Here is a 25043-nt window from a genome sequence, read left to right as displayed (position 1 = left end):
TGCATGGGCTGCAAAACTGTGACCCGAATAAAGCTATTTTCTTTATAAATTACCCAGTCTTGGGTATTCTGCTATAGCAACTCAATATGGACTCAGACATGTGAACAGAGACATGAAATCAGGGGGCACACGGTGAAGTCAGGGGGCACACGGGTGAAGTCAGGGGGCACACGGGTGAAGTCAGGGGGCACACGGGTGAAGTCAGGGGGGCACACGGGTGAAGTCAGGGGGCACACGGGTGAAGTCAGGGGGGCACACGGGTGAAGTCAGGGGGCACACGGGTGAAGTCAGGGGGCACACGGGTGAAGTCAGGGGGGCACACGGGTGAAGTCAGGGGGCACACGGGTGAAGTCAGGGGGCACACTGGTGAAGTCAGGTGGGCACACGGGTGAAGTCAGGTGGGCACACGGGTGAAGTCAGGGGGGCACACGGGTGAAGTCAGGGGGCACACGGGTGAAGTCAGGTGGGCACACGGGTGAAGTCGGGGGCAGACGGGTGAAGTCAGGGGGGCACACAGTGAAGTCAGGGGGGACACGGGTGAAGTCAGGGGGGCACACAGGTGAAGTCGGGGGCAGATGGGTGAAGTCAGGGGGGCACACGGGTGAAGTCAGGTGGGCACACCGGTGAAGTCAGGGGGGCACACGGGTGAAGTCAGGTGGGCACACAGGTGAAGTCAGGTGGGCACACAGGTGAAGTCAGGGAACACACATTTGAAGTCAGGGGCACACGGGTGAAGTCAGGGGGCACACGGGTGAAGTCAGGGGGGCACACGGGTGAAGTCAGGGGGCACACGGGTGAAGTCAGGAGGGCACACGGGTGAAGTCAGGGGTGCACACGGGTGAAGTCAGGGGGGCACACGGGTGAAGTCAGGGGGGCACACGGGTGAAGTCAGGGGCACACGGGTAAAGTCAGGGGGGCACACGGGTGGAGTCAGGGAACACATTTGAAGTCAGGGGCACACGGGTGAAGTCAGGGGCACACGGGTGAAGTCAGGGGCACACGGGTAAAGTCAGGGGGGCACACGGGTGGAGTCAGGGAACACACAGGTGAAGTCAGGGGGGCACATGGGTGAACTCGGGGGCACACAGATGAAGTCAGGCAAGTACACAGGTGAAGTCAGGGGGCACAAAGGTGAAGTCAGGAGGACACAGGTGAACTGGGGGCACAAAGGTGACGTCAGGAGGACACAGGTGAAGTCAGGGGGCACAAAGGTGACGTCAGGAGGACACAGGTGAAGTCAGGCGGACACAGGTGAACTTGGGGGCACAAAGGTGAAGTCAGGAGGACACAGGTGAACTCGGGGGCACAAAGGTGAAGTCAGGGGGGCACACAGGTGAAGTCAGGGGGCACAAAGGTGACGTCAGGAGGACACAGGTGAAGTCAGGCGGACACACAGGTGAAGAGCTCTTGACCTAAAGCACCTTGAAAGTTTTCCTGGCAAACTGCCAGCAGCTTGTGTCTGCCCCTGTGAATTACAACCAAAGTATCCATCACAGTTACTTTCACTTAATTCATCCTGCAAAGCCGGAGCCGGTCGATGAGTTTCCTTAATTTTGGTCATATGCTCAAGGGAACATTTACTTCCTTCCCATGCGAAGCGTGTCTAATGGCAGACAGAGCTGCTAGCGTTCCCTGATGGGCTTAGCCCCACCTGGCTCGATGGCCTTCAGAAGACACGTAACCTTCTTGAGCCTCAGTTTCCCTACCTCTAAAGTGGAACAAGTGAAGCATTTGATCTTACAGTTTCTCCCAGTTCTGGAATCCTACTCAATTTCATGCTTTCTGCAAAATGTCGATTATTTAAACCTTACACTTCTGTTTGCTGGATATAAACCCGCCTCAGCCCTGAGTTGACTTCTCACTGCTTCTGAAGACTGGCTGGGTGGGTGTCAGGGAGCTTTAGGACAGACTTTCTGTGACTCCACTCCATGTGTCTCTGGGTCTCCCAGGCTGGGACGAATGCGTGAGTGAACGGGCCCGTGATCCTCATTTCCTTTCCATGTTTATGGAGCCTGAACAGGTCCACGCACCCCTTTCCCAGCCATGCCCAGCGGAAACTCGCAGCCCCCCAGCGCACGTCCCACAGGCCCCAGATCCGGGCGGCGCCACATTCTTCTGCGTTTCTTCAGTAGGAATTCTCTTTATCTGCGGTTGTTTCCTTCCATCCATAAATAATGATGTGTGCAGAATTTTAATCTTGTGCTATTATTATTTTTATTTTATCTTATAATAATAACCGTATGCTGAGTACCTACAAAATTCTATGCACTTGGCTAGGCCATACCCAGCCACACCCAAATTGTGTGTGTGTGTGTGAGATTTCACCACAGTCCCACCACGTTTGCAGGTGTGCGTTGTTATCTCCATGGTTTAGCTGAGCAAACTGACATGCAGAGAACTGGTCTTCCCCGAGGTCCCATAGCCATGACATGGAGAAACCAGGATTCGAACCCTGTTCCTGATGCTCCGCCATCCTCTGGCTGCTCCTGCTCACTTGGACCCTACCTGACATCGAGGGCCTGTTTCAGGTATCCCTGAGGCCATAGGGCCAGGAAGACATGGCGTCCGATTCTTCTCTTAGCCTCTATATTCTCAACTGAATGCTCAACTTTCGATGAACACTTGCTCTTCCCTGGGCCTTGTATGCAGCGCTGAATATGCAGAGGTCGATGAGCTGTGTCTTGTGTCGGGGAGCTCCCCTTCTGTGGGGGAGACAAACCTATGCACATCTGGGGTTCCTAGAATGTGAAGACACAAAGTGCCAAGAGGCCATAGATACAGAAAGAAATCTACCAGGAGAGAGCCAGGAAGGCTGCCTGGAAGAGGAGGCAGCTGTGCTCATAGTTAAGAGCTGGGTAGGATCTGTTCATGCAGGAGTGGAATGAATACAGGCAGAGAGAGGCAAGTGAGCAGAGGTAGGGAGGTAGGGACGTGCTTGGGTCAGCAATTAGATGTGTGTAAATTTGTGAGGGTATATAAATTGTAAGTGGATATTTGTCTAAACCAATCACCTTATGTGTAGCCCAAACCCAGGCTTAATGCAAAACTCTTCCAATTCATGGCATTCAGGTTTAACTTGTTTTCTATACTAATAGATAATGCAATGCTTTAATTAGCAGATAGAAATTGCTCTGCATAGTTACCCACATTTTTACAAAATATTTCTTGGTTTTTTAAAATTCTTCCCATCGAAAGTGTCAGGGAGGCACTGATGGGCTTTGACATCTACCTGTCCAGGGGCTATTGCAGGCAGGGGCTGTCCAGGGAGACGTGGGAAGAGTTGGACAGCATCTGGGGCGGGGAGCCAGGTGTGGCAAGAATCCTGAGCCCTGGAGTAGGGAGAATTTCCTGCAGGTAAAAGGTAGAGACTTGTCAAAATGTTCCTCTGAGTTTAAGGAGGTGCAGAGCAATGGAGGATTAAGATTCTGACAAAAGCTTACTTGGGAGGCCACCCCCATCGTATAATAGCTATGTCCTGGGTTGTATATTCTTTGTTTTATGTGTATTTTCTAAAATCCTTACAACGATCTTACAAAGAACATATGATATCACATTTCACAGATGAGGAAACTGAGGGTCAGAGAGGAAAATTGATTTGCCCAAGTCAGGCATGTGCCTGCAGTCCCAGCCACCCGGGAGGCTGAGGCGGGAGGGTTGCTTAGGAGTTCGAGGCTGCGGTGAGCTGTGACTGTACCACTGCACTCCAGCTGGGGTGACAGAAGGAGACCCTGTCTCAAGAAGGAAAAAAAAAGTGATTTGCTCAGGATTAGAAAGCTAGAGAAGGTGGACCTAAGAATTGAACCCTGATCTGACTGATACAAAGACCTCCATATGTCCTTAATTTTTTAAAAAAAGCTATAATAAGTTTTTTAATGAAAAAGGGAAAAGAACATAAAAATGTACAGAGAAATGCAAATTCTAATCAACATATGAAAAGAGGCTCAGCCTCACTCTTAATGAAAAGCAAATCAACAACTAGATCCATTTTTTCTTCTTACATGGGCAAAATCCTAAGATAACAGCAATAATAACAGTACCTCACTTGCGGAAGATGCAAGGAAATTGGCCTGCTTCTATTCATCTTATTGCATATGTTACTGTTATTTTTAAAACAAAATGTTAAAAGAAAAACGTCAATGCCCTTTTGATCCCAGACAACAGCCCACCCTGTCCTAAAGCAAAAACAAGTCATCTGTCATCCACCTGGCTGGTATATTATCTGGGGTGGAGGACCTTCCCCCTGCTGTGGGTATAGGGCCCACCTAGCCATAGCTGGGCCTGGTCACTTGAGGCCCAGCAAACTCTATCTAGGGCAGGAGCCCTTATGCAGACCAGGGCCTTTGTGCCCCGCCCCCCCCCCAGGTGCTGTCCATGGTGCTGACCTGGTTAAGCCACCCTGGCCACTTGGGTGGTATCCATGGGAGCTCCAGCCTGGCCCCCCTATGCCCAGTGTGGATTCCTGCTGCCAGAAACCTGTGTAGTCTGGGTCCTGGACCCTGTATCTACAGTAATGCTTACTCATTATAGCAATTCATATCCTGAAAAATAGTAATACTCACTTGCAAATCTGCCACCTCGGGTTGATCTCTTAATGTTTCAATATATTTCCTTTTTCTATGAATCTTTATTATAGAGTTCAGACATCTTTGTACTCTGAATTTTTAGCATATAAATATCTCCCTGCATTATTAGGAATGCTTTGTAAGCATCATTTTAATGGCTTCAAAATAGTGTATGACTTAGATAATGATGATTTAGCCATTTTGTGGTTACCTACAATTTATTGGAGACATACTATGTTCTGATCATGATAGCATGCTATTTACAGATGTTCATTCCAATATGCAAAAGAACTTTGAAATGAAGGTGTTATTATTCCCAATTTTACAGATGTTGAAACTGAAGCTCAGAGAGAGTGAGTACATTGCCCAAGGTCACACAACACAATAAGAGGCAGAGATGGTTTTGAATCATTGAGTATCTTATGACAAAGGCCATGATCTCACCACTGCACTGCCTCCCAGAGTCCTTGATGTTAAATGATTAAATAAATCATGATTATGTCACAATTACTTGCCCTTCACCAGGTAGTTGGACATCTAAATAATTTTACATTGTCAATTACAAGGTTGTTAATGATGAAGGGAGCACGGAATATCGAGACCGGGTGACCCCTGCGGCATAATGGATGTCTTGCAACTTCTCCCTTTATGGCTGTGCCACATCCAGCAGGAGTGTCCAATCCAGACTCTTACAGAGGCTTCCTCCTGCCCAAGCCAGCCAGTTCCCATAGCAACAGCAGCAGCAGTCTTACCCTAGAGGCAGTCTGATTGGCCCAGCTGCCCATAGCAGTCACGCATCACTGCCCTCCCTGCTGATTGCCTCTCCCTGGGACAGGTCCCTACCCACCCCGGGCTCATCCCTTAAACCTGGGACTGTGGCTTCCCAGGACCTGGCACATAGTAGGTGCTCAGTACACATTTGTTGAAGCTAAGACAATTTGCTCTGTATTCCTGAGGACTTTGGCAAACTGGCTTAAACCCAACTCCAGAAAATTGTCCAGAAAAACTCCCTGCTCAAGTAAGCCTGAGACAGCCGCCGCTGTGGGAAGACCTTGGGTTGCAGAAAGGTTCTGCCACACCTGCCTCTCTCACCCCACCCCAGGGAATTCCAGGGCTTGGAGTAATCCCGCGCACCCAAGGCTCCCTTTCCTTGTGATCTGGGAGCGCGTTAGAGAGTACTCGGCCTGCGAGAGGGGCAGGCATCACAGGTGGTTTGCTTGGGATGCGGCCTTAAGGGTCGCGTATTCCAGCCCCCTCTCCACCCTCTAGAAGAAAACTCCGGGGCCGAAACAAGGAACTTATTTTACTCAAGTCACACAACCTCATAGTAGCAAAGTGGGGCTACAACCCAGGCTCTCCACACCCCATGAAGCTCCAAGTGGTTTGGTTTCATTCCCAGCTCCGGTACAGCACAGAGAGCCTCGGTCTGGGGTCAGCAAGACTCAAATGCTGCCCCTAATGTGCCGTGTCTTATACACAACCTTTACCCCTGTTGTCTGGATTTCTTCATCTGTAAAATTGGATTAATAAGACCTGCTCCCAGCAGCTAGACTTTGGCTCACTGAGATAGCGTGTGTGGATGTGCCTTCGTATGACGGCAGCACCTTCGTGTTCGCTCATAGTCCGTATGTTGGCTCCAAACGTAGCGTCTGTCACATGGCAGGTGTTCCCTAAATGCTGGTTCAATAAACTGTTATTATTAATAGTAACAAATAATAGTCATGGATAAGGAGAAAAGAGTCCAAGAGCATGGGCATCCCAGTGGCCTCTGAGTCTGGGCAGGGAGGAAAGATGGAGCGTCGGGAATCCCGGAGGCCCCTTTCCTGATTCTATAGCTGGGTCTGTATCCAGTGCCAGCCGTGCTTTAGACATCGAAAGAGAAATTTGAGAAAAATGTGCTTCCACGCCATGGGGGGCTGAAGGCACAGATCCTTAATACATTTAGGCCCAGAAAGGAACTGAGACACTCTCCAGTGGGACCCCTCCACTTAGTGGGAGGAAGGCTGACGAGGGCAAGGACTCCCCTGAGGCCATGCCATTACAGAAACAGGGACAAAGGCATTTCTGGGTGACAAGTCAGTCCCTCTACCAGGCTGCCGCCATGGTAGATAGGCAGGTGCAGGTGAGACGGCGCCGCTGCCTCCTCCCCGACACAGGGCCTGACCCTAAGCAGGGCTCAGCTGGTGGGAGCAAGATCTGAGGCGAGCAGGTTTGCAGGCAGAGCTGCAGGAGCGTCGTGTCGTAATTCTGCAGCCCTCATCAGACTGAGTGGGAGATTTCCAAAGTGAAATAAATGCTCCCATTACTCAGTTGAACTGAGAATATCGATGTCATTAGCCTAATTACGTGGGCTCTGTTTATAGACTCCGCTGCTAGGCTCTGGGGAATGTCAAAACAGAGCAAGCACATTGCCAAACACAAAGGGGGCGGCGTGGCGTGTTGAGCGTGTTTTGTTGCGATTCCTGGCGTGACTGCGTCTCCCCTGCTGAGAGGGGAGAAGGGCATCGCGCTCTCTGGTACGCGCAGGGCCTCAGAGATGGCCCCGTTGGCGGGACAGGAGGGAGAGCGGGAGAGGGAAGGGTCTGGGACAACCACGTAAAACTGGAGCTGTGATTTCCTCCTTGGGCTGTTTTGTGTGGCGGAAGTGAGGACACGGGCTGGGCAGGCGCCTGCGTCTCCCGGCGGCTGGTCGTGCGGGACTCGGGCTCTCTCGGGAAGAAGGAACCCGGTGAACTGTCCGCCCTGGCGTGGTCCCCATTCCTGCCCACTTCCTCCAAACCATCCGACTCCACTGGAATGGCCGGCCGGCGTGAGGGAGGGGGCGCCCGGAACGCGCCCAGCCGGGAAAACTGCCGCCAGCTGCCGCTGGGGCTGTGGAGGGCGAGGGCGGCCTTCCTCCCGCGCCGCACGCCACTCCTCCGTCCCGGAACACCCTGGGGGTCCCGCGCGGCTGAAACTGCAAATGGTCACAGGAAAATCAGGAGAGGAATTCATCTCTTCTGCCTCTGCTGGGGGTTGTGGATATGAATCACAGATTACAGTCGTGGTCAGTCTTCCTCACATTTCTTTTGTGTTCGTGAACTCGCTGCGCCGTTTTCGCTGTTTCCTCACCACGTTTGCTGCGGCTGTGAAGGGGGCTTCATCCGCCAGCGGCTTCCCGGCCCGCAGCAGTTTCATGCCGCTGTGTCGAGCTCCCGAGTCCTGGTTGGATTCGCCGCGCAGGGGGCTGAAGGGCGTCTCCAAGCCCTGCTATGGGGGACGGGGTGGGGACGTGGCCTTGCATCCTAGCATTTGGGTTTTCTCGGCTCTGTTGCAGCTGGATGACAGCTTGCCCGAATGTGGGATTTTGAGCCGCCCCTTCCCTGTCAGACGTCCGGAGGGGCTGCTCTGTCTGCTCAGCATGTGGCATCACGGAGGGAACCTCAGGCCCCTCGGACAGTCCATTTATTTTGCCTGATTGATTCCTTCTCCGTACAGTCAAATTCTTCCGTTAGGGTAGGTCTCATGTGGACCGGTCTTGGCAGGCCGTCTTCTTGGTCCCATTCCTCAATACACAGACTGAGACTCAGAGACAGCCACCCTAATGTGAATGGCCAACCGGGGCTGAAACCCAAGAGTGTCGCATTCTCAGTGCCCTGCTCCTTCCCCGGAGAGAGGTGAGACCAGCGTCTCTCCTGCTTCACACAGTTCTGCCGGCCCTGCGGACTTTGAGCCGCCCCGCGGCCTCCCTCTGCGCAGAGCCTCACGCCCCGGCTCCGAACGGTGGCCGCGGTGTGGCTGGGGCTCAGGGCCTGGCTCGGTATCGGCCGAGATGCTTCTCCGGCAGATTTGGGTTAAGTGTTGTTCGAAGTGCAATACTTGGCTCATTTTCTGTGGACTTCTGCTGCTGTTCCCCTCTGCAGGCTGGCAGATTCCTGGGGTGAGGGAGGCTTGACTCGGGGACCACAGCCCTGCAGCCAGCGCCTCGGCGAGCCGCGGCTCTGCCACTCCCCACCCTGCGACCTCGCGAGCTGCGGCTCTGCCACTCCCCACTCTGCGACCTCGCGAGCTGCGGCTCTGCCACTCCCCACTCTGCGACCTCACGAGCCGCGGCTCTGCCACTCCCCACCCTGCGACCTCGCGAGCCAAGGCTCTGCCACTCCCCACTCTGTGACCTCGCGAGCCGCGGCTCTGCCACTCCCCACTCTGTGACCTCGCGAGCCAAGGCTCTGCCACTCCCCACTCTGCCACCTCACGAGCCGCGGCTCTGCCACTCCCCACTCTGCGACCTCGCGAGCCGCGGCTCTGCCACTCCCCACTCTGTGACCTCGCGAGCCACGGCTCTGCCACTTCCCACTCTGCCACCTCACGAGCCGCGGCTCTGCCACTCCCCACTCTGCGACCTCGGGAGCCGCGGCTCTGCCACTCCCCACTCTGCGACCTCGGGAGCCGCGGCTCTGCCACTCCCCACTCTGCGACCTCGCGAGCCACGGCTCTGCCACTCCCCCTCTCCCTGCTCAGTTTCCTCGTCTGTCCAATGAGGGTGATGCTGGCTCCTGCCGCTCAGCGCTGTGGTGGGGAGTAAGTTGTCACCCTTAGAGCAAGGCTCAAACGTCGCAAGTGCTCCATGTATGCTAGCCAGTTGACTGTCACCGGGAGGAATCGCGGAAATCGCCTCGCACCGCCCGGCTCGGGGCGGAGACCTGCTCCCCAGCCATGCAGGGAGGTGGGAAGGGCCCCGCACCCCGTCCCGCACCGTTCCCCACGGGGGAGGCTGGCAGCGCACACCACTCGCTCGCAGGTCACAGAAAGGGTGACACCGTGGTGTGTGTCCTGCACAGGCCGCAGAGGGCGGTCCCGGTCCCGGTCCTGGTCCCAGCAGCACCAGTGCAGACCATGCGGGCGGAGCTAAGCGGGCTGCGTCCGTGTGAGGGAAGATCACCCCAAGGCTAAAAAGTGTGTTTTCAAAGAACATTTAAGACCACAGAAACACACCTGAGTGAACAAGCTGGTCACTGAAGATAAGCCGGGCAGTCTCTGACTTTTCTAGAAGTAAAATGTGCGTGCAAGGAGCAAGGCCCGAATCTCCCTTGGATTTCCTCCCCGCGTCTCCCCTGACGTCGTGATTAGTACGTGCTTCTCCCCGCTGGGCAGAGAGGGCTGGACCCGTGTCAGGGTCCTTCTCTATGTGCCGGGTTCTTTTCTTACGGAGGAAAGACTCACGTAGCATAAAAGTAATCGCTTGTAAAGGTGGGATTCAGTGGTATTCAGCGCACTCGCCACATTGTGTCACCATCAGCTTTGTTTAGTTCCAGAGCATTTTCCTCTCCCCGGGAGAGCACCCCCGGCCTTGAAGTAATTGCCAAGCCCCTGGCAACCACAGGTCTGCGTTCCGTCTCCGTGGATTTGGCCAGCGTGCGCGCGACAGACGAGCGGAATTACGTAATGCTGGCTTTTGTGTCTGGCTTCCTTCACTCCACATAGCATTTTCGGGGTTCACTCACGTCACGGCACGTGCCGGTTCCTCACTCCCCTCTGTGGCCGAATCACATTCCATGCTATGGACAGACCACATTTATCTATTCATCAGTTGGATGTTGTGGTTGTTTCCACCTTTTTACTTTTTTGAGTAATGCTGCTATGAGCACAGGTGGACATGGATTTGGGCGCCTGCCTTCAGTTCTTCAGAGTATTGCTATGGGTTGAACTGTGTGTGCCCAAAAACGCATACGTCGAAGCCCTAAGCCCTCAGATGACTGCATGTGGAGACAGGGCCTTTAAGGAGGTGACTAAGGTTGGTGAGGCTGTAAGGGTGGAGGCCCATCCGCCAGGATCGGTGTCCTTGTAAGAAGGGACATCAGGGAGCTCATTTCCTCTCTGCCGTGAGGACACAGGGAGACGGCGGCCGTCTGCAAGCCGGGGGGGCCTCCCGGGAGCTGCACCCTGATGGCCTTGAGAATTGTGAGAAAATAGATGTCTGGGGTTGAAGCCACGGGCTCTTTACGATGGCAGCACAAGCGGAGACAGGCAGGCACCGCGGATGTGCGTTGCTCTTCCGAGAGTCTGGAGGCCTTCCTGGAGGGGACGAGCGAGGCCTGCTGCGCTGAGGGCTAACAGCTGGTGCCTGCCTAGGCCCGGCTCCGCACGCCCCAGAAAGGCGTCCACCCTCAGGACTGCCGTGGGCAGGGCCCACCGTCGTCCCGACTCCAGGAGGAGGTGACTGAGGATCAGGGTCTTAAGTGTCTCGCCTAACCTCATTAAGCCAACAGATGCAGAGGCAGGACTCGAACCCCGGCCCGCTGGCTCCAGGACCTGTGCTCTTTCCTGCATGGTACGTGCTGTTTTGGATGGTAGCGCTGAGGGCATGGGCAGCGGAGTGACAAAGAAGCCAACTTCAGCTGAAAATCAAGAACAGCCCCTTCAGTTGTTCCACAGCTACGGTAGGACTTCCCTGGCAGGTAGTGAGCCTCCTGTTGTAAGAGGTGTTTAGGCAGAGGCTGGACGCCCACTAGGAAGACATCACTGCAGTGAGTCCTGTCTTGAATGCCCTTCAGCTGTCCGACGTGAGGTTTTAGGTCTTGGTGCCAGTCTGGATCAGGAGTGCAAGAGAGTTGAGGTTTTAGGTATTATGTGGCCAGCTGGATCCTGCCCTGAGCCACAGCCTTGCTGCCACTCTGCTCAGCAGCTCTGAGACCTTGGCTGAGCCTGAGTCTCCTCTTCCGACAGTCGGGGACCGTGGTGGCTCCGTGGCGAGGTTGGTTCACTCAGCGACCCCACACGTTTGCATGAGGTGCAGTGAGACAGACCAGACCACAGCCCCACTCTCGGGAGTTCACATCTGCGGGGGGCTGCCGCCGGGATCCGAGATCAGCCGGCTCGGAGCAGGTGCTTTGCTCCTGGGGGTGCACTGACTAGGCACAAGGTGCACCCAGGGGCCGGCAGCAGACAGGCCCTGGGGTTTCCGGAGGGACCCGTGCTGCCCGGAGTTGCCTCTACACGGCGCCCCCAGCCACGGGCACTCTCAGCAGGGTCTTCGCCTCCCAGGAGACAGGGTGGGGGCACGGCTGCTGCGAAAACACGAACTGGCCTGTCAGGGAGTGTCTGTCCTGCGGCCGCCTCCTCCCTGCTCGGGCCGCAGGACGGCAGCCCAGGCCTCCCCGGAGGGCCCTCCTAGCAGGCTGGCCGGTGCTGGGGGGGGGGGTAGCCAGGCGCTCTGCGTGGCAGCTCCCCCTACCAGAGCACCCTGTTCTTAAGCCGACCCCTCTCAGAGAATTTTTTTTTAAACAATCAATTTGTCATCTTAGTGGCAACAACAGCAAAAAGACGGATTGCTTTTCCATGACAACAGAATGCACTTTATCGGGCCTTTAGAACCAATTCCTTTAACTGTAAAAAGTGGCCCCACAGGATTTGTCAGAGCCCCTGGGGACAGAGGTTTTTGTCTGCTTGATAGCCCACTGTGTCCTTGGTCCTCCAGTCCCTGGGCCCCTGGAGAGCCGAGCTCAGCGGGCATTAAAGTGAGAAATGCTGCCCCAGCTGTGTCCCTCTGAGTAGGAAAATGGCTAGTCAGCGAGCATGTCTTCTGTGGCCAACAAAGTCCTTTCTCTTCTCTGAGCGCCAAGCCGCACCGAGGTCCCATCTCTCAGGTCACGTTGGAGCCGGCGGCGGCTGCGAAGCGTCTCAGGCGAAGCGCTGTTGCCCTCTGCAGGGGTGGCGCGTGGGCTGCCGCCGCTGCACTTTGCGAGAGGGAGGCTGAGCTTCAGCCTGGCCTCTGGGCAGGCGGCCCTGGCGAGTAGAGACCCCGCACCCGCCCTGGGTGGCTGGGCGCAGGCCTGGCGTCTGCCTCGGCCCTGCACATTTAGGAGGCCCGAGGAGCCAGCTTTCAGGGCGCCTAGGGTCAATTCTGACCGAGTTTTAGGGGACTCGTGTGGGTTTGCCTCGCCCACAGATGGACGGTGGCAAGTGGGTATACGTCCTTGCACAGGAATTGTGTGTCCTTGAAAAACTGGAGTTGGACATGCCTTCAGGAGAAAACTGTTTGGAGTCCCCGTGCTGGAGGAGAAAGGGGCTGGTAGAGAAGACTGGCATTCATCCATCCATTCCGTGCAGTGAATGCTTGCCCCGTAGTGGGGACAAGACTGTTTCGGTATATTTTGCTTTTGGGGGCTTTTTTTGTTGTTGTTCTGTTATGTTTCCAAGCACAGAGCAGGTGGCTACTAATTGAGCCTGGGTGGGGACACTTCACAGAGAACATGGAAATCAAGTTCATTCTCTGGGGGTTATTGGCAATTTGGAGAAAAGTGATGAAGCATGATGGGCACGATGAACAGCGCGCGCAAAGGCACAGAGGACTGGGAGAGTGCAGCCTGTTGGGAGACGGTGGGCCTCTCAGTGACACTAGCGCACAGGGCATGGGACGCAGTGGCCCGGCAGGGCAGGACTAGATTGCGAGGCTCTTGAATGCAGTGCCAGGAATTTGGGCTTTTCCTGGTAGGAGCCGGCAAATTCTACCTGAGAGGCCAGTCGGGAGACCTCTGCAATGCCATGGCGCTGGCATGAGGGTGGAGAGCAGAGGTCAGGTTGGAGAGCGGCTTAGGGCCCAGAGCACACAGCATTTGGGGCTGGTTGTATTAGTGAGGTGCTATGAAATAATAACTGACGCTTGTGGGTGTGCCCTTGGTGAAGCATCACCCTAAGCTCCTTGCATATAGTAACACTCATTATGACACATGCAGTAGGAACTATGATTAGCCCCATTCTACGGAGGAGGAAACTGAGGCTCAGAGAGGTTCAGTAATGTGTCTATCACATAGCTGGGAAATGGAGGAGCTGACTTTGGACCCAGACGTCTGGATCTGTCTGAGATCTAGAGCAGCACAAATATGGAGATTGGTGGGTCTGTGCATGAGCCTGGGCCCGTCTGACTGGCGCCCGCCGCGGAGCAGGGAGACTGAAAGGAAAGGCTGGGGAGGCACGCACGGGAGAGATCTGGCAGTGGGAATGGCCGTTTACCGCAGCATCCAGGGGCCGCTCTCGGAACGTGAGAAGAGTAGAGAAGCAGGCGTGTGCTGCCTGGGCCAGCCTCGCCTACGGAGGAAAAACATCAAACCAAAAACATGACCTTCTCCAGCAATTTTTCCCAACATTAAATAATGACTAATTTGAATTTAAATATGTGGTGGAAAATTATGCTCCGATCCCTTCTTCTGGAAAGGATTCGGGGTGTTTGATTACCGAATGAGTCATGCATATTCATAGTGTGCTTTCATCTTGCCAATTGGGTTCTCTTTTTTATTTGCTAACTTTAAGAAGGAAAGGGCTTGTGAAGACTGGGAGTGAGCTGCGCGTCATGAGGTCCTCTCCTGGGGACGCATGCACAGAAACCCCCCAGGACAGGAAGGAGCTCTGGCCTGAGCGCACTCCCCCGTGCAGAGCGGGGCTGGGACACGGGGTGTCACGATGCACTTCCACGCGCTTTCTCACATTCAAGCCTCAAAAACCACTGTGGATGGGGATAGAGGCCCAGGAAGAGAGAGTGGCAAGGTCACAGGACTATAGGAAATGGGGCTGGGTCTCCCCATGGTGCCTTCCCTGCCTCTTGGGACCCACGTTTCTTCCTAAGATTCCTAAAGCTCTCTGAGCACCTACTGTGTGCTGGCTCAGGAACGCGCCCTGCACAGCAGGCTCACCCCGATGTTTGCAGAAGTGCGTCCACTTGATGTGAGTTGGGTTCTAAGCCTCACATTTACCGTCTACAAAGAGAAGTCAGCCCACATGAACTATGTGCTCTGCGGCTTTCATATCCAGCAATTTAGAAGTGGTCAGTCAACCTACGAATCAGCAGCAGCTGTTTGGCATTTGGTTTCATAACTATGCCATACTGTGGGAGCCCATTTTGCAGATGCTACCCGTGGGGGCAGAACAATGCCCTCACAAGAAGTCCAGGCCTAATCCCCGGAAACTGTGCGTGTGTCCCCTGACCTGGCAGAGGGTGGCCCTGGGTTATCCTGGGGGCCCAATCGAATCACATGGCTTCTTAAAAGCAGAGAACTTTCTGGGCTCCAGGTAAAGGGAGGTGTGACTCTGGAGGAAGATCAGGGACATCAGTGCTGCTGGCTTCGAGGGCGAGGAAAGGACCACAAAATAAGAGGCACGGGGAACTCGACGGCCTCTGGGAGCTGGAGAACTCGAGAAGAGGATTCTCCCCCAGAGCCTTCGAAAAGAACCAGCCCTGCTGACACCTGGATTTTAGCCTGGTGAGTCCCGTGTCAGACTTTTGACCTCTGCAATTGGAAGAGGATAAATTTGTCTTGTGTTAAGCCACTGAGTTTGTGGTTATTTGTTATGGAAGCAATAGAAAACCAATAGAGGGTTGGGCGCAGCGGCTCACACCTGTAATGCCAGTGCTTTGGGAGGCTGAGGTGGGAGGATCACTTGAGCCTGGGAGTTTGAGGCCAGCCTGGGTAACATACTGAGACCCTGTCTCTACAAAAAAATTTAAAAATTAACAGGTGTGGTAGCTCACACCTGTAGTCCCAGCTGCTCAGGAGGCTGAGGCAGGAGGATTGTTTGAGCCCAGGAGTTGGAGGCTGCAGTGAGCCATGATTGCCACCGTCCTCCAGCCTGGGCAACAGAGTGAGACCCTGTCTTTAAAAGTACAAAAGGAGGGGGACAAAAGGAAAGGAAACCAGTAGCCACCATGTTTATAGAAGAATGAGCGTCCTGTCTTTAGAGCGGGGAACCCGCCTTCCTTGCAGGTTGGCGGCGGATCTGAATGAGCAGGCGAGGCGCGGCCCTGCCCTAGAGCACGCCCCACGCAGTGTCGTGCCGCACGCTGCTCTCGGCTGGGGACACCGACAGCCTCGCAGGACGAAGCAGCCCACTCTGCCTGCACCTTCCAAACCCGCTTCCTCCCTCCTCTCTCCTTTGAACGAGGCCCTGCGAGCTGTCCAGCCAGAGTCCCAGGACAGGGCGTGACTGGGGCAGAGCCAGCCTGCCTCCCTCCACGGCGGGCCCGCCCATCCGGCCGTCCAGGGTGGCTGGGCCCTGCGGAGGGGCCTGCGGGAGGAGTGCCCGCCCACCTGGGGAGGCTGCGAGCAACCTGACGCACCGAGCGGGAAACTCGGGCTCCCGGCCGGCTGGAAGACTGACGCGCCCTGGCTCGCCCGCGCTGGCCGGCCACCAGCACGTCTGGCCCCGGCACCTCTCAGGCTCTTGCCGGCAGCGCTGTGGAATTTCAGCCCGTGGGGATTTAAAGAGGATGGAGGGCTGAGCGTTGGCTTTGAAGGAAATCCTGACCCTTCCGCGCCCCCGCGGGACCCCACGGGGCTTTCCGAAGCTCGCATGCACGATGGGGCCTGGCCAGGCTCTGCCCCGCCCACTGGCCAGTCGCGGGACCGGCAGGAGGCACGGTTCCCCGCAGCACGGCCGCCCTTCGCCCTGCTGTGCCCGTGTTTATCTGGGATCACACGCGCTGCGCTTGCGTGCCAGCCTGCAGGGACATTCGGGACCTCCTCAAAGGATTGTGCGGCCACGTCAGCCGACCAGCAGAAAATCCCAGCAGGCTGCCGATGAGAAAAAATCCCCCTTTAACGTGGCGGGGCAGCTGGAGCATGGCGAGGCTTTCTTTTAAGCGCTGCGTGCAGCCCGACCGCCCTTCCTCAGAGCTGACAAAGACACGCTCCTGGCTCAGACCCCCAGCACAGCCTCTTTCATGTCATTCAGGGCTCTGCTGTTTACAGCGGCCTTTCCTCCTCGTTATTCCTGTGGCCGCCACCGGCTACCAACTTCCATCCACAGCTGCTATGCTGATTACCCTTACCTTTTTGAAACATGCGCAGGCTGCGTCAGGATGCCCTGGTGTGTTCAGAGCCAAGCAGGCCAGTCCTGCAGTTCGCTTGCTCGCCCTGTGACCGCAGCGATGGGCTTAGGCTCCAAGCCTGATGTCCTCATTTGTAAAACGGGAAAATAACCAGTCGAAGATGTTCCTAGCTCTCGCCAGCATCCAGCTCTCCTTTCTTTCCGGCTGCGTGGACAACTGTAGCCCCAGGCCCTCATAGCTGGCATGGCCATGTGGCTCTCTCTGACCCGTGACTTGGGCGAGGAAGTGATGAGAGGCTTCCAGGCTGGGACCGTGAGAAGCCCACATGCAAATCTCGAGTCTCTCCCTCCTCGCAGCGGCCAACAAGGCCCAGGGCTCCGGACAGCAGAGCCGCTGTTCCCTGGATCCCAGCACGGCTTGTGGAGCAGGGCTCTCGCCAGCCCACTCTGGACAAATAGTCTGAGTGAGATGGAGCCATGGCAGTGGTAGGTTGCTGGGACTTCAGGGTGAATTTGCAGCAAAACCTAGTCTATCCGTTCTAAAATGTAATCTCTATCCCATAATACTGTGAAATTTATTGAATGAATGATTAAATGAATGAATGACATAAACCACCAAACAGAATGCCTGGCTCATAGTAGGTACAACGTTACTGCTACTGATTTCCCCGCCTGAAGGTAAATGCCAGGGCGGGCTGCGTGGGTGGCTGCTGCCATGTGGCAGAGCACCCTGCCGGCTTTGAACACCGATTCGTTATGTCTCAACCGCCGGAGTCCGTGGGCTGTTGGGCCCCGCTGGAAGGCCCTTGCTTGGGGCCTCACATGCGGTAGCACCCGATGTTGGTGGGGCTGCTGTCATCAGGAGTGACTGAGCTGGTCACTCCAGGGTGCTCATTCCTGTGGCTGGCAGTTGTTGCTGACAGGTGGCTGGGACTCAGCTGGAGCTCACCTGGAGCACCTGTGCACCTATGTGTGGCCTCTGCATGTGACCTGGTGGCAGCGTTCTAAGAGGGAATGTCGGTGAACATCCATCCCCAGGACTCCACTGTTTGGGGGGAGCAGCCAGCTCACGCTGAGGAAGGGCAGCTGTGCGCAGGTATTGCTGCAGCCATCGATGGAAGCTAGTCTGCCACAGGTGCCTGGAACCAAAGGGCAGAAACACCTGTTGAAGTCACAGCACATGGACTCTTTGTCCTGGTGGGGCCATAAAAGACCTAGGTGTCCTGGTCCCCTTCCAAGGTCCTCCTTCCCTGTCACCACCTTCTCACCCTCCAAGTGGTGGCTCTACCATTGTCACACCTGGCCAAGCCTCAGCGACTGCTCCGTTCCAGGTGACACTGCTGCTGCACAGAGCCTGGCTGAAACTTGGCCAAATGTTGGCGGTGCCTGTGTGGCAGGGTGGCCCGGGGGACAATGGAAAGCAGGAGCAGATGTCGGCAGTTACAGGCAGGGATGCCACTTGCCAGTGAGCACAGGAGCATTGCGGCTGGGCAGTTGTGACTTATTGTACAGAAATTGCCTGATTTTAAGTAATATTGTCATTATGGTTAGACTCGTCAACTGCAGCTGCCCCTCTCAGGAGCCTCCCCTCTCCAAGCCTCCCCTCGGAGATCGTAACTCACAGGCCACAGTGCTCTTACCGTGGGCATGGGGACCACATGGCGCGTATTGAAATCCATCTTGGCAGGCCCCACGTGGAGGCTGCTTTTGGGTAGGTAACTCATCCAGCATCTGTTGAGCACGTCTGTCTGCCCAGACCTGGGTTAGGATCTGGTGATACCAAAATGAAAACACCCACTTCCTGCCCTCAAAGTGCCCCCGATGTCTAGGGAAATAGATCAGAGTTGCAGAGAGACGGTGGGTCATGAGAACTGCGGCCCCAGGGAAGCACCCTGGCTGGAGCTCGGGACCCCGTCTGTAGGACACGTGCCCTCGGCGCCCACGTCGCTGTGGGGGGGTCTGCTGTCATTGCTGCCATAGCAGTTCATCACCTGCCACTGGCTCTGCACACGGCTGGAGTGGGAGGTCAATGGGAACGCATCTGCAGAAATGACCGAGTGGGCAGAGGTCTTCCTTCCCCCGTAGCCACAGCACCAGCCAGTGGCAGCCACTCGCAGCCCTGTGGGCCTTCTCCCCGCGGCCCCGCCCTGCCTGCTCTGGGGTGGGCCTGAGTTCAGAGATCTATGGGATGCGTCCACTGCAAACAGGCCTGCCTGGGGCTGCATCCTGGGTCCCAGACCGTGGGCGTGTTACTCTCCCTGCTTTTCTTCCTCCATCCCTAATTTAGGAAGCCCCAATTTGGGCTGTCAAAGGGCTTCCTCTTCAACACTGGCCACACATGGGTGGGGAGAGGGGATGGCCGAGTTCTGAGTGTCTACAGTGGGTGCCTAGAAGTGCAACATCTGGGTTCACATCCCTTATTAGCTACTTGTCAGGAGGAAAGGGCCACAGCACCTGTGTGCCTCAGTTTCCTCATCTCAAAATTAGCATATTAATAGCAGTGGCAACTATGCCAAGCTGTTCTGAGCATTAAAGGAGGTGGCACATGAACTGTCTTTATTTACAGTACTTGTGACACTAGAATGTCTTTGCCCACCCTGTTTCCCCAATCCACCCCGCATCAGCTCCATTCTGGCACTGTCTACCCGGAGTTGGCGTCGGGTCCCACAAGCTAGAAGGGCTCAGTCCTGCTCGACTGTCCCACTGCAGATGCCGGCTCAGACCCCGGTGTCACTGCTGCTCCTGACTGATTGGGTATGTATTTAGGGTCCCCACGACATCCTCCTCTTGTTCAAGAATTTGCTACACAGAACTTGGAAGGCAGTTTACTTACTATGACTGATTTGTTATAAAGGATACATCTCAGGGATGGCCATATGGAGGAGACACATGGGGCAAGACACGGGGAGGGGCAGGGCTGGCACGCCCTCTCCAGGTGCACCAGCCACCCTCGAAACGCCTCCACGGGTTCCCCGGCCCAGCAGCTCTCCAGACCCAGGGTTCAGGGTTTCATGGAGGCCTCATTACGCGGACACGGTCACTGACATCATCAGCCGTTGGTAATTAGCTCAATCCAGCCCTCTCCCCTCCCCAGAATTTGGGGGGTGTAGCTGAAAGCCCCAAAACGTTAATCCTGCCTTGGTCTTTCTGGCCACCAGCCCCATCCTGAAGCTGTGCCTCTGTGACTCGGTTGTCCCGTGTGGGTGGGGCGGGGTTCTGTTGACTCCAGCACTGAAGCCGCGGGCGACGTCTCTCTGGCACTTGCTGGTGTGCAATGCCTGAGTGTCCCACAGGGGACACGCCTGGCAGGCTCTGCCCTCCGTGGGCTTCTCGGTCTGACGTCCACGTCCCCCTGGCCTGCGGGGACATGAGCACGCCCAACGGCGCCCTTTCCTGTTTTCCCTGCGTTGCTGCTGCAGAATCCGCAGCCACTCAGTAAGGCTTTAATTGGCGCTGGGCAGCGTTGGCCCCAGCAGACAGGACGTGGCAGCCGTTGTTGTGTCTTTTGTTCTGACGTCTGCTGCTATTGGGAGGCATCAAACAGCTCCACACTGGGTTAAACACAAACAGTACATTTTAGAGTAGATTTGTGAGCCTTGCATAGACATATACAATACAGGATGTTCAAACGCAGGGGAGAGAATTTGAGGATTGCAGTGGTACTCCTAATGGCCGGCTCGGCCGGCTCGGCAGACAGAGCGGTTAGCAGCCCCTCTGCGAGGAGAATGTCACTTTCTGGTGGCAGTGCAGACACTGTGCCTTTGACTCATGCTGCTTTTTATAGGGACTTGCTAGACCTGCGTGTCTGATTCCGTCTGCAAAGCGCCCTTTGGGTGCCAAGACTCGGTTCTTTGACTCAGAGAAAATGCAGTTTAATTAGCAGGCTCAAAAAGGTACCCAATTAGGAGTTAAATTGGGCTAGAAGAAACTATTCTTCCAAATTTTCTCTCCCTTTGTGATGAAACCCATTTCCGGCCCCCTCAGACAAGCTTGTTAATGTCTTGTAATGTAATTTGGAAAGGATGTTCTGGGAGGGATGCACGCTCTTTGGGAAATCAGTTGAGAGACGTGATTGCTTCAGCACCTCCCGACCGGGAGGGGTGGAGGCCTCCCCATGCCCGCGCCGGGCTTCCGCTCACGCCTGCTGAGCACCTGCCCCGTGCCCGCGCCGTGCTTCCGCTCACGTCTGCTGAGCACCTGCCCCGTGCCCGCGCCGGGCTTCCGCTCACGCCTGCTGAGCACCTGCCCCGTGCCCGCGCCGGGCTTCCGCTCACGTCTGCTGAGCACCTGCCCCGTGCCCGCGCCGGGCTTCCGCTCACGCCTGCTGAGCACCTGCCCCGTGCCCGCGCCGGGCTTCCGCTCACGTCTGCTGAGCACCTGCCCCGTCCCGGCGCTGGGCTTCCGCTCACGCCTGCTGAGCACCTGCCCCGTGCCCGCGCCGGGCTTCCGCTCACGCCTGCTGAGCACCTGCCCCGTGCCTGCGCCGGGCTTCCGCTCACGTCTGCTGAGCACCTGCCCCGTCCCGGCGCCGGGCTTCCGCTCACGTCTGCTGAGCACCTGCCCCGTGCCCGCGCCGGGCCAGCGTCTTTCACGTTTACAGCTGCAGGACCTGGGGCCCAGGAGGGGCCCTGGAACTGCCCTCGGTGAGAAGGCTGAGCAGTCTGCAGTGAAGGGACTGCACGCAGCCACATTCAGACGATGAGGTCTCGCAGGAAACCCGGGGGTCTGAGAAGAGTTAGGGCTCAGCTCTTTGAATCTGGAAAAAGCTAAGCAGGAAACCACAAGAAGCCACGAGACAGCTGTGGAATGGTGAGAGTGGCACTGCACTGTGCCTGTGGCTGGTTTCCTCTGTCAAATAAAAAATAAGTCCAGACCTAGGTAAGGAAAGACTTGACTTAGAAACGGCTACTGCAATAGGGGAGGGGCGAATGCCATGGGGAGGGACTAGTGGCATGGGGAGGAGACTAGTGCATGGGGAGGGACTAGTGGTATGGGGAGGGACTAGTGGCATGGGGAGGGACTAGTGGCATGGGGAGGAGACTAGTGGCATGGGGAGGGACTAGTGGTATGGGGAGGGACTAGTGGTATGGGGAGGAGACTAGTGGCATGGGGAGGAGACTAGTGGCATGGGGAGGGACTAGTGGCATGGGGAGGGACTAGTGGTATGGGGAGGAGACTAGTGGTATGGGGAGGGACTAGTGGCATGGGGAGGAGACTAGTGGCATGGGGAGGGACTAGTGGCATGGGGAGGAGACTAGTGGCATGGGGAGGAGACTAGTGGCATGGGGAGGGACTAGTGGCATGGGGAGGAGCTAGTGCAGTGGGGAGGGGCTAATGCCATAGGGGAGGGGCTAGTGCAATGGGAACACTGACTGTGAAATCTGTGAGCAGCTGGAGGAAGGTCAGGCAGGAAGGGGCTTTCTTTTACAGTGAGGAGAAACATGGCCAGAAAGACCTGGTGAGGGCGGATGAGAGCTGGGTCCACTCTGTGGTCAGCTGGTCTCAGGAGGGGCTATGGAGCAGGGGGGGTTCCTGTCCCTGGTGAGGAGAGTGCCCGAGCTGATGTTTGGTCAGGTCAGTGGTGCCCAGCTGGGCAGGGGGAAGGACAGTCGAGCTGATCACTGTGAGACAGAGAGGGGACTTGGAGGGACAAAGTCCAGCCTTGTCCTAGGTAAACGAGGGGGTGACCACGAGGCTCATCCGAGTCCAAGGGCAGGGGGAGGTTCTTTGCAGGAAGCTCTTTTCTGGAACACAAAAGGGTAGGGGGATTTAACTGTTGCTGTTTACAGGAACACAACTTTACCTTTACTCAGGTAAACTTCAACATTGTCGCTTCAAAGGAGGCCATAGCCACTGCTGTCCTGATGCCTGGTTAAGTTGGGTCCTGTTGTGGTCCAGAAGGAACAGCTGCAGCATCCTCCCTGAGGAGCCACGGATGTGCTGCCCGGCCCCTCAGATGGGTTCTGTGCTCCTGAGATGAAGGGACGCCTACCTTGCAGCCAAAACAATAAGGTCTCTGTGGGGACCCATCCAAGCTAACGTCTTCATCTCCCCCTTGCCCATTGTCATAGGAGTTATTTGGTTCTCCCCTCCCTCTATTGTGATCCTGTGTCACAGTGGCCTGAAGCAAGCCTGGCCCAAACTCAATGTACAACAATGTTGGGGGGGAGGGGTGGATGGATAGATGGATAAATAGATGGGTGGATGGATGGATAGATAGATGGGTAGATGGATGGATAGATAGATGGGTGGATGGATGGATAGATGGGTGGATGGATGGATAGATGGGTGGATGGATGGATAGATAGATGGGTGGATGGATGGATAGATAGATGGGTGGATGGATGGATGGATGGATAGATGGGTGGATGGATGGATAGATGGATAGATAGATGGGTGGATGGATGGATAGATAGATGGGTGGATGGATGGATGGATGGATGAATGGATGGATGGGTGGAGGATGGATAGATAGATGGGTGGATGGATGGATAGATAGATGGGTGGATGGATGGGTGGATGGATGCATAGATGGTGGATGGATGGATAGATGGGTGGATGGGTGAATAGATAGATGGGAGGATGGATGGATAGATAGATGGGTGGATAGATGGATGGATGGATGCATAGATAGATGGGTAGATAGATAGATGGGTGGATAGAAGGATGGATGGATAGGTAGATAGATGGGTGGATGGGTGGATAGATAGATAGATGGGTGGATGGATGGATAGATGGGTGGATGGGTGGATAGATGGATGGATGGATGGATGCATAGATAGATGGGTGGACAGATAGATGGGTGGATAGAAGGATGGATGGATAGATAGATGGGTGGATGGATGGGTGGATGGATGCATAGATGGTGGATGGATGGATAGATGGGTGGATGGGTGAATAGATAGATGGGAGGATGGATGGATAGATAGATGGGTAGATAGATGGATGGATGGATGCATAGATAGATGGGTAGATAGATAGATGGGTGGATAGAAGGATGGATGGATAGGTAGATAGATGGGTGGATAGAAGGATGGATGGATAGGTAGATAGATGGGTGGATGGGTGGATAGATAGATAGATAGATAGATGGGTGGATGGATGGATAGATGGGTGGATGGGTGGATAGATGGATGGATGGATGCATAGATAGATGGGTGGACAGATAGATGGGTGGATAGAAGGATGGATGGATAGATAGAGAGATGAGTTGGTGGGTGGATTGATATATGGGTGGATGGATAGATGGATGTACAAAGGAAGCACCTACTATGTAGTGCACAGGCAGGCTGTGTGAAGGGATACAGGGAAGGTCGTGAGAAGAGAGGGACAGATAAATGTTAATGTGCCCCTCAGTTGGGCTTTTCTGGCATAGAAATATTCTTCTCAAGCTTGCTTAAGCTTTTCCCTTCAACACCTTATGCAATGGTTTCAGTCTCCTAATAGATGCAGTATTTTTAAACTTCCAGAGGTGAAATCCAAAGCCACAGTAAGCCCATAGGTAATGTGATAGTGTTGGGGGTGGGGTGGGGGCTTGTCCCCTCCAGGTGGTGCTCCTGTAGCGCTCTCTGTGACCCGTGATTGAGGTGTCACTGCTGCAGTACATGGAGCCCCTGCCACATGCAGGTGGGGGCAGGGGCTTCCCATGGCCTCCCTGTTGGTTTGCCGTTGCACGGTACTGATGCTCCTGCGAGTGGCAAGACTGCAGCAAGGGCTCTTGAGGAAGGCAGCCCGGGAGAAGAGGGGTAACGAGAGGCTGCTTGCTCACGTGGAGCCTTGTTGAGACCTGTCCTCCAGGAACACAAGGGCTGTTCAGTCAAGAGGGGACAAGGCCTTCCTTCTGCAGAGAAGCTGTCACGGCTCGCCTGAGCTCCGCGTGCTCTTACGTTGCTGAGTGGCGCCGGCCGACTCCAGAATGTGGGAATGCACCCCTGCCCGGCTCGCCTGCCAGCCGGGGCTGGGGGCGGATTGGTGTGGCCTCCCCTGCAGCCAATGTGAGGGTCTAAGGGAAGCCAGCCATGTGCCAGCGGCTGAGCACACGAGCTTCTGCGCAGCCTCAGAAACAGCGCCACCTGCACCCAGCTGCCGCCCTCCACTGGGACATTGCTCCTGGGAGACAGAGGAGGTGCCATCAGGCAGAGACAGGTGGCCGCTGGCCCACACTGGGCCGGGAAGCCAGCTCCACCTGAGCTCCCCTAGGCCATGGATCCTTGCCTGCCCTCGACTTGTGCCCCTGGGTTGCCCCACAAATCGCACGCGTCTCCTATATGCCCGGTTCCAGTCTGGCATCTCTTGCTGTGATTCCGGCACGGCCTCGGGGCCGGGCTCACCTGCCTGCATCTCCTAGAACAGAGTGTGGACAAGGAAGAGCTGCAGGAGACGAAAGGCCGGGCGCGCAGGGGTCTGAGCGCGGAGGGTGTGGGAGCTCTGCCGCAGAGCTCAGAGACCTCGCTGCGAGGGGTGCGGTGGGCTTTCCACGTGTTTAAATGCCTGAGGGTCTTTGCATAACCTTCTTTCTCTAGTCTCTGATTTGACTGAATGGCTGCTGTCACAGATGACCACGAACTCAGTGGCTTGAAACAACACATATTTATGGTCTTACAGTTCTGGAAGTCGGATGTCCGAAATGGGTGTCACTGGGCCAAAATCGAGCTGTCTGCAAGCGCACGCCCCTGCGCAGCT

The 25043-nt window shown here is 55.6% G+C and overlaps 1 protein-coding gene and 1 long non-coding RNA gene across 3 annotated transcripts in view; both read left to right on the top strand.

Annotated features, from left to right (window-relative positions):
- The window catches only part of SORCS2 (sortilin related VPS10 domain containing receptor 2), a 516842-nt gene that overhangs the window by 363918 nt on the left and 127881 nt on the right, over positions 1-25043 (top strand). The gene's annotated exons all lie outside the window — the stretch shown is intronic.
- On the top strand, positions 8806-9611 carry LOC142861167 (uncharacterized). The gene is made up of 2 exons (XR_012912552.1): positions 8806-9267; positions 9383-9611. It is a non-coding gene; the product is annotated as an uncharacterized LOC142861167 (long non-coding RNA).

Source organism: Microcebus murinus, chromosome 16, assembly GCF_040939455.1.
Source record: "Microcebus murinus isolate Inina chromosome 16, M.murinus_Inina_mat1.0, whole genome shotgun sequence".
Taxonomy (NCBI): Eukaryota; Metazoa; Chordata; class Mammalia; order Primates; family Cheirogaleidae; genus Microcebus; species Microcebus murinus.
Note: the sequence above shows the minus strand (reverse complement) of the source record. Positions and strands in the feature narration are given on the sequence as shown.